Source organism: Mus caroli, unplaced genomic scaffold (assembly GCF_978045245.1).
Source record: "Mus caroli unplaced genomic scaffold, Mus_caroli_1 scaffold_5, whole genome shotgun sequence".
Taxonomy (NCBI): domain Eukaryota; kingdom Metazoa; phylum Chordata; class Mammalia; order Rodentia; family Muridae; genus Mus; species Mus caroli.
Genome location: NW_028227260.1, coordinates 107950363 through 107966254, shown reverse-complemented (window position 1 = coordinate 107966254; position 15892 = coordinate 107950363).

Here is a 15892-nt window from a genome sequence, read left to right as displayed (position 1 = left end):
GTGCTAGGATTCTTGTAGAGACTTAATAGCTAATACTTATAAAACATCTATAAGTGCTCTGTTGTATAGTAAGTGATCAATAATGTTATGTGTTATAATCATTATTGCCAAATGTATTGTTTTAAAAAGAAAAGTTTGAGGTAGGAGAGATGGCTCAGTGAGTAAAGACTGTGGCAGGATAATCCTACCAACTTGAGTTCAATCCCTGGAACCCACATAAAAGTGAGATAACCAGCTGTAAAAGTTGGACTCTGACTTCCACATCTGAATGTGGCATATACAGTCACCACACACACACACACAGACATGCACAAATATGAATGCATGTGCACACACACATATTAAACATAATTTTTAGAAAGAAAAGTGGTTTTATTTTATGTGTATGATTAATTTGCATGTCTGTCTGTACCAAAAGTTTATTTTTTCCGCATTCTCTACATTTCTGCTTTTTAGGAATAATCAGAATTAATAGTTTGACTTATCCATCTACTGTTTTTTATGCAAACATACATATAGATGTGTAAACATCCATATATATGTGTATGTATATATACTTACATATATACATGTATACTGACACATATTTGAAACTTAGATGGGATACTATAATACCCACTCTTAAACTACTTATCTACTCATGTAATATATCAACATATGACATAAATATTTTTCTGTTAATAATATAGAACTGCTTTTCTTTTTTAAATTATTATTATTTATGTGTATTTTGTGGATATATCAAAGTGCCCAAAGGATGCAGAGATGTTGGATCCCCTTTGAAGCTGGAGTTCCAGGTTGTTTTGAGTTGCCTAATATGGATGCTGGGAATCAAACTCTGGTCCTCTGGAAGATCAGTACATGCTCTTAACCATCTCTCTAGCCCCTGCTTTCCTTTTCACCAGCATTATTTGTGTTCCATATTATGTATTACTTCTACCTAATTCTTTATTAATACTTTTTTTCTTAGTTTTCTCATGCTTACAGTGAATGATTGAATGATTCTGACCTTATAGATAATAATTTACACACACATTGTTATTTTCATAGGATGAATTCCTAGAAATAAGATTGTTGGGTCAAAGGATATATGCATTCCCAATATCAGCAGATAACTTCCAGCTTTGTTCTAAATAAATTGTTTTGGTTGTCAGTACAGAAGACTGTGTTTTCAGAGGCTAGAGACATGCTCAGAGATTAATAATGCTTACTACTCTTGCCAAGGACCTGGTTTAGTTCCAAGCACCCACATGGTAGTTTGCAATCACATAGAACTCCAGTTCCAGGATATCTAATGCCCTCTTCTCTCTAATAATGGTACTGCATGCACATGGCACATTGACTATGTGGAGATAAAATTGTTTATTGTTTCTTTTGCTATGCAGAAGCTTTTTAATTTTTGAAAGTCCCATTGTTAATTGTTGGGCTTAATTCATTGTCACATGGAATCCTCTTCAGAAATCCCTTATCATAGACAGTAACTTGCCATATCAGGTGGATTGCTGCCTATGTGTTCTTCTAGCAGTTTTAATGTTGGAGTTTCAGGTTTAGTTCTTTGATCCATTTGTGAATAGATTTGTGTCACATGATAGATACAGGACTAATTTCATTTTCCTATATGTGAACATCCAGTTTTTCCAGCACCATATTTTGAAGATGCTATCTTTTATCTAGTGTACATTTCTGGCATCTTTCTTTAATAGTAAGTGTGTTTCTTTGTATTCCTATAAATATACTTTTTTGTAGTTTGGGGGTTTTTTCTTCTGAGATCTTGTTGAAGGTGTGGTTTATGCCATTGTCTTGGGATCCTTCTTCATTTATACATATAATGTGAATATTTGGGATTTTTTTCATGGTATATATTTCTTTTATGGTCCTTTCATGTGTGTGGTTTTAATTTTTTTAATATTATTTGCTTATTTGGTCCAGATCCTCTTTATCTTTGAGTCCTCATAGTCTATATTCTGCTCAATTCATTCTACTTGTAAGGCTTTTTCTTCTAGCTGAATTATCATGTTTTTCAATACATCTTCATTTCAATTTGAGTCTTCCTCAATGTTTTCGTCTTCTCATTGAACTCTGTTTCCAAGTCCTAGATTGTCTTCATCATTTCCATCAGCCTTGTGGTTGTGTTTTCTTGGGCATCACACAAGCCTGTGGGTTGCAGGGTGGTTGGTTAGGATCCTTGTAGAAGTCTAGAAATTGTTTGTTGTACTGACATGTATAGCTAGATGAGGTTACTGCCCAGCTACATCTTGCAAGTTGGAGAGAAGGCATGATGGATGGGGAGGGTCTAGGAGACACACTAGGATAAAAACTGGAGAAGGATATGGAAGATTTTGTTGAGTGAAAAAGTCAGATATGGTACAGCAGAGACCTCTGGGTAGTGGCATGTAAGGCCAAGTACTGGCAGAAGCTGGTTATAACACAAGAAGGTGTGGCCAGACAAAGCCAGGGCACTGGATGTTGGATCTAGGCTAGATCTCGTAGGTTAGGCAGATGGCATAGATAGGGAGGATCAGGGAGACTTACAAAGCTAGACCCTGGAGTAATAAATGAATAATAAATAAGTAATAAACACTTTATTTTTAAAAAGTGAATTCCTTCAATTAGTGCTTCATTCAATATGAGTTTTTAAAATTTTGGTTTTTTTCCTTTTATTGAAAATAGTTCCTCCCTCTATTCCTCCCAGTTCCTTTCTATCTCCTCTCCCATAAGAATCTTGCACTATGTCCGATATATATATATATTTTTTTTTCAAGACAGTGTTTCTCTGTGTAACAGCCCTGGCTGTCCTGGAACTTGCATGTAGATCAGGCTGGCCTACAATTCACACAGATTTGCCTCTACCTCCCAAGTGCTAAGATTAAAGGTACTATATCAAGCTCCACTGTGATATTTTTAATCCTTAATTTTTTCCCTACCTATTAGGCAATAGGGTATCTAATTTAAGTTATAATGTGCATTTCTCTGAACATTTTTTCATATGTATATTAATCATTTGCATTTCCTCTTCTGTGAATTTGTTGCTCTTGGCTTTTTTCTTTGAGGGATTTTCTTTTTTATTTATATTTTGCTGTACTTAAAATAAGACAAATGTGGGGCTGAGAGATGGCTCAGCAGTTAAGAGCACTGATTGCTCTTCCAGAGGTCCTGAGTTCAATTCCCAGCAACCACATGGTGGCTCACAACCATCTGTAATGGGATCCAATGCACTCTTCTAGTGTGTGTCCAAAGACAGCTGCAGTATACTCATATAACATTTAAAAAAATCTTTAAAATAAGACAAATGTTTTGTTTAAATATCCTTGTGGTCCATTTTGGTTCAACCATACCGCCACAGGAAAACTTTTTCTCAGTACAAAAGGAGCCCCAATGTTTTAGTTTGTTTGTTTGGCTGGTTGGTTGGTTGGTTAGGTTTGGTTTTTTGAGACAGGTTCTCGCTGTGTAACTCTGGCTGTCTTGGAACTCATTATGTAGAGCAGGCTGGCTTTAATCTCACAAAGATGTTCCTGCCTCTGCCTCCCAGGAGCTAGGATTAAATGTATGCACCACCATCCTTGGATAAAGGAGCAGTTTCAATATATATTCTGGTATGAGTTTTTTCTTAGCTATAATTTGCTCAAGTAAGTTTGGAAATTATCCTTCTTCAATTCTCAGGCCCTTCAGACTAGAAGATGCTAGCTATATGGTAATTCAAATTCACATGAAACTCTTGGCCATTTGTCTAATTTGCTCAAATCTAAACTTTTCAAAGTTAATGCAATAGTTCCAGTTTTCTTTAAAAGCCACATGTCAGTTCAGTCCAGAAGGAAGCAGAAGGCTGTACAGTTGTTTGACATATTCAGGCTCATTCTGTATATTCAGACAGAGGCTGGTGTGTTTTTCTTTTCTTTTGGAATTCTTTAAGGATGACTTCATGATTGGGCTGCTTCTGTGGGTTTAGTGTGGACGAATAATGAGTTTTTGAACCGTGAGCAGGACATGTTACAAAACAGAAGCAAACAGTGCAGACTATGTACAATCTGCCATCAAGGGCATATGAGTTGGAGAAGCTAGAAATAAACCTAGGTCTGGAGCTGGAAGTGCCCAGGCAGAGAAGCTAAAGTGGCCATTATTGAGTTTCTTGGCTGTTCCTATTTCTCCTTCAGATGAGTAACATTCAAACTGTTTAGCAGCTGAGAGGCCAGACCAAGTGATTAGATGTCTGACTTAATGAAAATTTAATTCAGCCTTATTTCTCCTAAGTGATAGTTTATTCATTAGAAAACAAAGTCATGGGATCAGGGGACATTTTGCACTAAAAGAAGTATAACTATAACCATAATTTTAGTGCTTGCTACAACCTTTCCATTCATATGTTAAATATTTATAGATGTTTTGTGATTTTTTTTTGTATCTTGACTATTAAATTATGTTTGATCAAACAACCACATACCTTGACCAGTATTAGTATCAAGGGAGACTATTAGTTGGACCTGGTGGCTCCCATCTGTAGTTCTTGCACTCTGGAGGCTGAAACAGAAGTATCATTATTATGAGGTTTAGTCTAGTCTGTGTTATGAAACAAGAGTCAGATGAGCCCGGGCTAGAGATTGAGATCCTGTCTCAAAAATTTAAAAACGAGGAAGGTCTTAGAACAGCAATTCTCAACCTGTGGGTGATGACCCCTTTGGGACTCAAAAGACCCTTTTACAGAATTGGCCTAAGACCAGAAAACACAAATATTTATATTACAATACATAACAATAAAAATATTACAGTTATGAAGTAGAAACAAAAATAATTTTAGGGGCTCGTGAGATGGCTCAGCGGTTAAGAGCACCTACTTCTCTTCCAAAGGTCCTGAGTTCAAATCCCAGCAACCACATGGTGGCTCACAACCATCCGTAACAAAAACCTGATGCCTTCTTCTGGAGTGTATGAAGACAGCTACAGTGTACACACATGTGATAAATAAATAAATAAATAAATAAATCTTTAAAAAAATTATTGTTGGGGGTCACCACAACATAAGGAACTGTACTAAGGGATCACAACGCAAGGAAGATGAAGAACCAGTGCCCCAGAGGAAGGGGGAATTGGAAAATAGAAAGAGAAGATATAAGACAAGAGTCAAAAGAAGGCAGAGTAAAGAAGAAAAGTAGAGTGTTTCAGGACACAAATTTAGATTACTGCAATTACAGATCTTCAAGGTCCCTGCTTCTAATCTTCTTGGTAACTTTGAACATCCCTTGAGATCTCCTTGATCCCTGCAGGACTGTGGTGTACACATCTGTAATCCCAATACAGCTCCGGAGAGATGGAATGTGGAGACAGGAAAATCCCTTGAAGATCACATGCAAGCTAGTCTGGTATACCCCACAGAAATACAACAAAGCAACCCTACATCAAAGAGTAGACAGTGAGGGCTAACAATCAAAGTTATCCTTTAAACCCCTGCCACAAACACACACACACACACACACACACACACACACACACACCCTACACCTACCTACACACACATACATACACACAATTCATCAGGAGAAAGCTGAGGACAGACTCCTATAGCCTACCACCAGAAGGGTTCTTTAACCTTAAAATACAAGTGTAAATACTTGTGTGAAGTTCTTGAATTACTGATTTGTGCTGCTGCATTCTGTTAAGAACTTCTGTTTTGTTAAATGCTAACACAATGATTGTTTGATTGTAGATGTTCAATGAGTATTGATACAAATTAGTAATTCCTAGGTATTTTTCAAAGAACATTGTTCCATGAGACCTATTTATAATTTTTCCACTCTTAACATGACTTTGAAGGCACTAATAATATATACTTCTGCTATAAGAATATTAATTGGCAAAAAAAAAAAAAAAGGCCGGGCGTGGTGGCGCACGCCTTTAATCCCAGCACACGGGAGGCAGAGGCAGGCGGATTTCTGAGTTCAAGGCCAGCCTGGTCTACAAAGTGAGTGCCAGGACAGCCAGAGCTACACAGAGAAACAAAAACCAAAAAAAAAAAAAAAAAAAAAAAAGAATATTAATTGGAATGTGCCTGAAAATATGCTCCACTGCCTAAAATTCCATTTCTGTAGATTGGTTAAATAGCATGCAAAGTCAAACTGTAGATCTAATTAATGCATGGTAATACATGAGGAATCATAGTACACTGGGATTCAATAGGGCAAACCTAAAGATGATCTGCCCTATCTATCTGAAAAGAACAGATTAGCACTGTCAAAATCATACTGCATATTAACTAGCGATTCACTTAGATCCACCAGTGTAGTCATGGGAAAGAGTCCATTCTGTATATTCCCAAAGACAGGAAAATGAAACAACATATTTATTTATACCATTTATGCTCTATTGAATACACATATTCACAGGCAAAACACAACTCTAGAGAGAAAGGAGCATAGAAAGGAGCATTTAAAATATTGTCAGTTATTTCTGGATTATCATATATATATATATATATATGTATATATATATATATATATATATACATACACATACATACATTGTCAGCAGAGATAGGATCTCCCTATGTGACCCAAACTGGCCTAGAACTTGTAACCTTCTTGCCTTTATCTACTGTGCTGGGATCACAAGTAAGCCACTCTGCCTGTTTCTGTTTTAGAGTTTTTAAAAAATCATTTTTGTTTTTGTATTGCTTGTTTTTGTTTTGTTGTTGTTATTGGTGGTGGTGGTATTTTTACAAGTTGTGGGTCATTCTCCTTCCTATAATGGAGGGTTTTTTTTAAAGCATTTACTAGAAATTGGGTAAAGTGGTTGCCTCTGGAAAGTAGCTAGAGTACCTTTTAACTCTGCTTTTACTGTGGTTTATTTTGCAGCATATGCACATATTCTTTTGAGAATATTTATAAAAGTGTTTAGGAATCTATGAATCTAACAAATGTTATATGTGGGACATTAAAGGTCACCCGACTATAGAACATCTAAAAAGATATTAGAATCATGGTGACAGTTTCCCACACCTAGAGAACACTACTGCAGGAATTGTCATTTTAGACCTACCTCTGACTATGAAGAATTGTTAAGTGGAAGGGATAGAGACATAACAAGAGAATGAGTAAAGAACCACAAAGACTGCCGGTAAGAAGAGTGATGGTGGCTAAGGGAAATTACATGCCCATGTCTATGGCATGGGACCCTACAGGGAAGAAAACTCCAGAGCAGTGAGAAACACTGGGAACTGTCACTCTAACCACAACTGCAAATGGCCTAGCACAGAATGCTTAGCCAAGCATGGCCTTTTTGGTGAGGAGAATTGGAAAGAGACCTGAATGAAGTGAGAGGATAAGCCATACAAGTGTCTCGCTAAAGCACATTCTGGGCACAGAGTTAGAGAAAATACAGAGGCTCTGGTGTGGGAACAGTTGTCGCACCTGTAAGGAACAGCAAACAGAGTGTGTGGAGGCATATCAGAGTTCTAGAAGACAAAAACTCGATTTCATCCTGTAGTTCATCATCATTGGGTAGTTGAGGGCTGGAATGATAGTTGTAGCCTACCAAGACCTCTCTGGCTACTGTATTGAGTAGACAATATGGGGGATACCAGAGGGTCTGCTAGTGATATAGGTAAGACAAACTGGTGGCTTTCACCAAGGTATCAATGTAAAGGTAATATCTAAAGCAGATTTCAAATCTATATCAAAGTCTGAGTCAGTACAAGTTCTTATGAGATAGATATAATGTGCTAAAAAAAGAGAGAGAGAGAGAAAATTGAAGAATAACTCAGAAATGTTTGGCTTGAGGAACTAAATGGATGGTAATTCTATTTGTTAAGGTGGAAGCAATTAAAAGTCAAAAACATCTTGGTAGGTAGGTGTTCTGGAAAATTAAATTGAAATTTTGATGCAATGAGTACGAGATTTTCTTAGTTATTCAAATAGAGATGTTGAATTGGAGCTGCAAACATGAGTACAGAGTTTATGAGCATTGATTTGGCAGGAGGTGTAAATGTAGTTCTTTGAACATGCACAGCATGTAAAGTAAGGGACTGTAGGAATGGGTGGACAGAACTGATTATTAGGCTTTCTTCCTACCACTTCCACTATTCCTCGGCCACAGAGATAAATTAGTATTTGGGCATATTTCATATATCTTTTCCATATGTTATTATCCTGGCATCCCCACTACCTACCCCAGGGACCCAGTGACAGCAGGATACATCATCACCAGCTGCCAAGATACAGCACATCCCCACTGTTGCCAAGAGTTGCATATCTTCCCCATAACATGGGTTACATCACCTTATAAAAGGCTAGTCCCTCCGTTTTCTACTCTCTCTCTCTCTTTCCCTCTCCACCCTTACCCAGAGACAACCTCTGTAAACCTCCTCCTCAATAAACCTCCTATATGGCATCTGCCACATGGTATTACTTTGTGGTGTCTGTCAATTAGATCATAAAATTGGTGTAGGCTCTTGTGGTGTTTGTGTTCCCCTTTGTGGATGGAAACTACACACAGGACCATATTCCCAGTCCACCTGCAACAGGCTCGTTTTCTGACTAAGAGACTAGATTAGTGTTTTCTACCCAAGGTAATGACTTTGTGGGTTGGGGTAATTGTTAGTCCCAAGTAGGTGACCTGAGGTGAGGATAATTGGATCCTAGACAGTGAGACTCTGTAGCTCTGGCTGAACAAGAAGAGCAGAGGTGTCAGCTTGGCTAATTTGTATGGATAGACAGCAGAGGAGAATGTCATCTACATACTGTATGAGTTTACATTGGGGGAGAGATACAGACTATATAGATCAGAGGCTAGGGCCTGGCCAGATAGGTGTGGGCTGTCTGGAATCCCTGAGGTCCAGGTGAGTGGGGTAAAGAGGTAGGTGTCAGGGTGAGTCCAGGTGAAAACAAAAATGTTTTGTGGCTGGGTATTGAGGAGGATAGAGAAGAAGGTGTTCTTGAGGTCCAAGACTGAGAAATGGGAGGTTCCTGGAAGGATAATAGAAAGGTATGTATAAAGGTTAGTTATGACAGGGTAGAGGGGCCCACTGCAGAATTGGTAAACTGAAGATCTTGAACCAGGTGGTAGGTTCCATTGGGCTTTTGAACTGAAAGTATAGTGGTGTTAAAGGGGGAAGATGTGTGGTGAAGATTTTTTTTTTCCTTAGGATGTCAGAGATAATAGACTTAAGTCTCCTGAGACTCTGGAGAGAGAATGGGGTCTGAGCTTGGGTGATGTACCAGATAGGGTTCTATAATTGAATGACAAAGGAGGAATGGTGTTTAGCAGCAGAGAGGTTTTGGACATTCTAAATTAGGGGGTCCACCTGGGAGACTGGCAAAAGAAATGATGTGTTGGAATCAGTAGATTCAGTGGCTAGGAAAAGGAGGAGAGAGGGGTTGGTGGTAGTTTTATGGTCAGGCAAATGGAGGGAGCAAAGGAAATAGAGGCACCCATTTTGGCTAGAGGAATCCTTCCCTGTAAGAAGACAGGACAGGTTCGCACCACCAGAAAAGAATGGGTGAGAGGAACACCCCTGAAAATGCAATTGAATTGTGGAGTCTGGTGAGGTTGGTAAGACCTGTTCCCTTACCCCAACAATAGAGAAATGAGAAGGAAAGGTGGGTCCCCCAAACTCCATCAGAACTGAGTATCCAGTGTCCAGGAGGAAGGAGATGAGTTGCACTGATACCGCAGTGACTACCCAGGGCTCCCTCTAAAAGATGACAGTGGTTAGGCCACGAGAGCCCAGGCCCCTTCAGTCATCCATGGCCAGGCCTAGGAGGTTGGCTGAAGGGAAATTTGGGAGTGATGTCTCCATGCCACAAGGGATATGGGGCATTCAATAGCCCATTGTCTTTCTTGATAGCACATTGCATATGGCCAGGATGGCTTGCTGGGATTAGGCCAGGCCCAGGCCCAGTGAATTCTGACCACATTTGAAGGAGAGGGACTGCTGGTCCTCGAGCTTTAGGAGGCAAGGAATCCCAAGCAGTTGCCAAAGCTGGTTGAATAGCCTTGTCCAGCATTTGGTATTTTTACTTTTGGACTCTTTCATTTCTCTCACAGTATACCTTTAAAGCCAGCACTATGATTTCTACATGTGGAGTTAAGGGTCCTCTCTCCAAGTGCTTAAGCTTGGCCCTAATGTTGGGGAAACTCTGGGAAAAGGAGAAGGTCATAAGGAGTTGTTTATGATCTGTGGCTTGGAGGTCTAGATTGGTATAAGAGGGCCTTTGGGAGGAGTTCTAGGAATTGAGACAGGTTTTCATGTTTGTCCTAGATAACCTCTCAGAGTTTCTCATAGTTTACTGGTTAAGGGCTGCTTTATGGAGATGGGCCAGGAGGCAAGTTGTAAACTGATATCTAGCTAGACTGTAACCAGGGTATTGTAGTTCTATTAGGGATTCTTGTCTGAGATGTCTCAGGCCCAGCCAGGTGTGCTTTCTTAGTTTGGTGGGACTTCATCTGCATATGCTCTAGTCTGTTCCCAACTCACTTGCACTCCTCAGGGAGAGGTTATTAGTTGGAATCATATATACATCACGGATGGTGAAACTATAGGATTGGGTAATAAATATATTGGAATTCTTTAATGAAAGTAAAGGAGTAAGAGGTATAGGGCCCAGTTTTCTTTCTGTTTGTTCTGCTTAACAACTGCTGGCTCAGAGTAGAATATCTGTATTGCTTTGCCCTTTGAATGCAAAGGGAGATGTGGTAGGCATGAAGAGCAGATATTAAACATAGGGCAAACCAAGCTGCCGTTTTCAGGGAATGAATTTCTGAAAAAAAAAATATATATATATATATATCCAGCAGCTAAGGGAGTTTTGTGGTTAGCATACATACTAACCCACAAAACTCCCTTGGCTGCTGGATAAGTCTTCAAACCATTCATTTAGTTAAGCTGGAAGTGAGGACTTTCTTGTTGCCATTGTTAATGCATAGCCTCTGGAAGAAAAACTTTGGAGTCCACTGTACATAAAAGGCACTCCTGACAAAAAGTTCTATCCACTCACCACCTTTTGAAATTGAGAGAACTTTAGGAGTTAACCATAGAAAGTATTGAATGCTATGCTTCAGTCTCATGCACTGACTCACTGTAGGGGGAAGTCATGGAAAAAGTCTAGAAAGAGAATAGGAAAACCTCCTCATATTTTACCCAGAAGAAAAGCTGTGTGGAACTGAATTACATCACTACTTTATACCAGAATTACATTACTATTTTATACTATGTACTCTGCTAGACTACCTGTATGTATTAAGTACATAATGAATCCACACTCCATTCTATGAAGTAGGAATCAATAGACCCAGTTTGTAGACAAGGAAGGAGAATCTTAGAAGCACCTCCCACACAGCCCACCCCCACTCCCGTCCCAGACTCCAAACCAAGTGCTTGCTGCACCTGCATGCTGCCCTGGCCACTAAGGTAGAAAAGAGAACAAGGTAAAAATACTGGAGCTGAGAGTGTTAATCAGAGGCCACATCCCAGGCTAGGGGGACTCACAGTATTTACTACCTGTAACTCACTTCTTTGAAATGCTAATTAGGCATTGGTCCCAGCATGCCCAGTGCTTTCATCCTAAAACCTTTAAAGATTTTTTACTAAATGGAGCAACTACCACTTCCCACCAAGCTGCCAACTGTAAGCAGTCATCTCAGATTTAGGTAAAGCTCAAGCAGGGACCTCATCTGGCCCATCATTCTCTCAATGGCCAAGATTTGGAGCCCTGTTAACATGCAAATGGCCCTGGGAGGGGTAGCACTGGGGTCAGGTCTCAGCAGTCTTAGGGCCTGTGAGGATGTGACCTTTCCCAAGGTCAGGGGTGGACAGGGATGAAGTTCTGTTTGCACTGAGAACTGGTCTTCCTCCCACCAGAAGAACATGTTATTTCATTTGGGCACAGTGCTCCTCCAGATGGGTCTAAGAAAGTGTAGGAGAAAGAAGTGTCTTCAATTTAGCAGCAGGGGCATAATGCTGCTTAAAGTTTGTATGCCAATTTGGTTGGTTCTAGGCTTGAAAGAATTAGAGCAGCATCTACATCCTGATGGGAAAAACAGAATGGCTCATTCTGGCATCTGTTGAGCCCCAAGCAGTTTGTTTCTGAGGAAGACTTCAAATAAAGACAATAACTTGAACGTGGAATTTGAGTTTCCAAGATAACCCAGTAGCCCTAACTAGGTAGAGCCAGGGTAGCATAAGTCTTGCTGTTACAAGTTGTTCTAATGAAAATATGTCATATATATTCCTACTCCTGCCACTAAAGCCCTCCCACTGTTCTCATTTGTAATCAGTTTCCTCCTCTCCATACTCCCATAGCTGTTTGCTTGACTTCTCTTCTAGTGTTTCCTAGTGTCGTTCTTTGGTATTTATATGCATGTCTCTCTTCGTCCAGATTGTGATCTCCTGGAGGTCTGAAACTATGGTTTATTCATCCCTATCCCCCATGGACCATGCACACAGGTCCCCACACACCACAAGCACTCACTGCTTGCTGAATTGAATTATTGCTCCACACCACTGTTCTGATTGGCATTCATTCATTTAGTCCACTTGCCTCTAAATAAGCTCCTGCCAGCACTCAAAAGTAAAGATGTATAAATTTAAAGAGATAGAATTTTAATGATTGATGGTTGGTTTTTTTTTTTTTTTATTGAAAATAGGCCAATGGACAGAGAGGTTTTCTTACGTCTTGCCAGCTGGCCAGAAAAGGTTATCAGCAGATTAAGAGGACTGTTCTCAAGCACCATCAAGTGTTGTTCTATGTGGCCAATGGGTGGAGAGCTTTGTGTACCATAAAAGCTTGCGCAAAGGCTACTTGGGTTCCTTCTGACATATGTCATATTTTCAAGAGAGGTGGTGAAAGCAGAGTCAAACAAACAGCCAGTCAAAGTGCCGCTCAGCACGCTGGACTTGGCATTGCATGAAAGCGTTAATGAGCAGCTCAGTGAACAAGGTTGCCCCCGGGTCTTCCCCAGGAGCTACTTGAAAAGCTGAGAAGTGCACTGATGTTCTCATCACAGAGTCACATTCCCTCCATTCCACGCCTTCACCTCAGAAGAGGTAGCTGGCCTCACAGACACTTTGTAATGTCTCCCTTCTAACTGTCAGGTTGCATGGATCGTCAACAACTTAATGCTAATAGTTGAAAACAATCATCTTCATGGGCAAGCATGGTTAGGAAATGCCATTGCATATAATGTATAAGGTATTGTTCCTCTGCACCCACTCCTGACATACACATAAACATACTGCAAAGATAATTGAGCATGCATGGAGAAGCCTAGGTACCTGCAGTGCCAAAGGCAGGGGGTCAAGCAGATGGGCAGCATGCCAGTTATAAGTGTGTGCCTCCTGGGTCTGGCCTGGGCTAGTGGTAACCAAAATAGGCACATTGTGTCACTTAGAAGTCTAAGGTTTAATTGTGGAACATGGGACTCTGAGGGGCTGAGGTAAACGTGGAGGAGGACAGGACAGACTGGCAGTGAAAAAACAAGTGAATAAATGATGTACTCCATCCAGATGCAATAAGATCTCTGTTGCTGCTGCTAAGAGAAAAATCAGATGCATCCTTAAGGGTCCAGGAGACTTTTCTGGAGGGATACATTCTGTTTGGGTTTTGGTGCTGGGAATCAATATCAGTGCCTTGTGTATGAAAAGCAAGCACTCTGGCACAATACTGCACGCCAACTGGGGAAGTGCCTTTTAAAGGTACCCAAAGGTTGATTAGGAACTGCCCAGCAGGCACATGAACCTGAGAATAGCTATGAACGCGGTCCAACACAAAATCAAAACTTAAAATTTAAGGGTTTTGTTTGTTTTTGTTGGTGGGGGACAGTGTGTGTGTGTGTGTGTGTGTGTGTGTGTAACACAGTGGCACAGTTCTTATGCATGAACTTTGTGAGTCACAATGTTAGGCTGTCATGTCAAATGGTAGGACACTCCTGGTGGAGAAATCCATTTGTACCTACTGCAAGGATGAATATTTCAAGGAAAAAAAAGAACAGCATTGTCAACAGCAATACAGAAGATCTGAAAGAAGAATTAAAAAAAAAAAAGGAGGTGTATGATAAGGTTGTGTGAGGCAAATCTGGTGAAGTGAACAGCAGCCAGGGCATGCTTCAATAAGTATGTTTCTACCTTGAAGCATGGAGGAAGGAGAAACTAAGGAATTACTCACAAGTGCTACTGTGCAAGAATAGAAAGGGGAAAGGAATGGAGTACTGATAGATGCTTCAGTGTATAGCAACATCTAAAATACTGTTCTAGATCTAGGGGTACAGTTCAGCGAACTAGCACTTGCCTAGCATGTATGAGGCCCTGGGCTTAATCACTAGTACTGTAAAATTTGTGATATATAATATATATGTATGTGTTACATATATATTATATACCACATATATAATATATTACACTTTTATTATATATACTATCATACAATATATTATATAGGTATATCATATAAATATATACTACAGATGTGTAATATGAGTATATTATATAATATATATAATTTTATAGAAATTATGTTTCAGTCATAGAAATATATTCTCATTATATACCAAAAATAAAACCCCCAAATGGCAAAGCACATTAGTGGCTGCTTGGTAGTAGGAATGGAGAATGTCAGGAAATTGGCACAAAAATGTTTCAGACTAAATCAATTAAATTCAAAAGTCAAATTGTAGCAATGATCATAAAATTCTGCTGTAGTACTCACTTGTCTCCTTAATATGACAAAATACTTGACAAAAACAACTCCAAGGAGGAAGGGTTCATTTTCTTATTCCTAATTTGAGGGTACAGCTGCCTGTCATGGCGGGGAAGTTACAGTGCTGAGAGCCTGAAGTAGCTGCTCACATTGTAGTCCCAGGCCAGAAGCAGAAATGGATGAACACCAGTGCTCAGCCTGCCTCTTTCTCATATACTCCAGGATGCTAGCCCACAGAATGGTACTGCTCACAGTTAAAGTGGGTTTACCTGCCTCAATGAACCTAACCCAGGTGATTGTTGATAGACATGCCCAGAGGCTAGCCTCCTAGATCCTATTATGCCAACTACCAATGACAACCAGCATATGTCCATATTTACGTAAAACCATTAAAATATATTTTAGATCAATTAACATTTAACAAATCTAAGGGGAAATGGGATTTTTGCTCTTCCACAGAAGACATGAAAGATGAGAAAACTGAAGATTATACAGCCCAAACTACTTAAAGAACTGTATATATCTCATACCCATGCATCATTTCTGTGAGTGAAGGAGGATGGGGGATGTCTTAGTTAGGGTGTCATTGCTGTGAAGGAACACCATGACCAAGGCAACTCTTATAAGGGACAACATTTAACTGGGGCTGGCTTACAGTTTCCGAGGTTCACTGCATTATCATCATGGTGAGAAGCATGGCAGCATCCAGGCAGAAATGGTGCTGGAGAAGGAGCTCTTTTGAGTTCTACATCTTGATCTGCAGGCAGCAAAAGTGGGCCGTTTCACACTGAGTGAAACTTGAGCACTGGGAGACCTCAAAGCCCTCCTCCACAATGACTTACTTCCTTCAGTAAGGTCACACTTACTCCAACAAGGCCACACCTCCTAATAGTGCCACTCCCCATGGGCTAAGCAGTCAAACAAATGAGTTGGTGGGGGCCAAACCAATTCAAATCACTACAGGGAGAATCTGTTGATTCCTGTGGTATTTTTAATTTCATGCAGAAAGCCAGCACAAACAGGACAGACCTGTAGAACTGTGAACTGGGCATTGTGTTACCCAACATAGAGTTGTCACCTTTGTAGATGGCCCAACAAGTGTCCATGGCCAAACATTGTAACAGAACTATTAGAGCCTGATAAATGCTAGTATCCAGAAGACACACTTTCACATTGGTCTCTGACCAGAGAACTAAAGGAAACCAGGACTATGA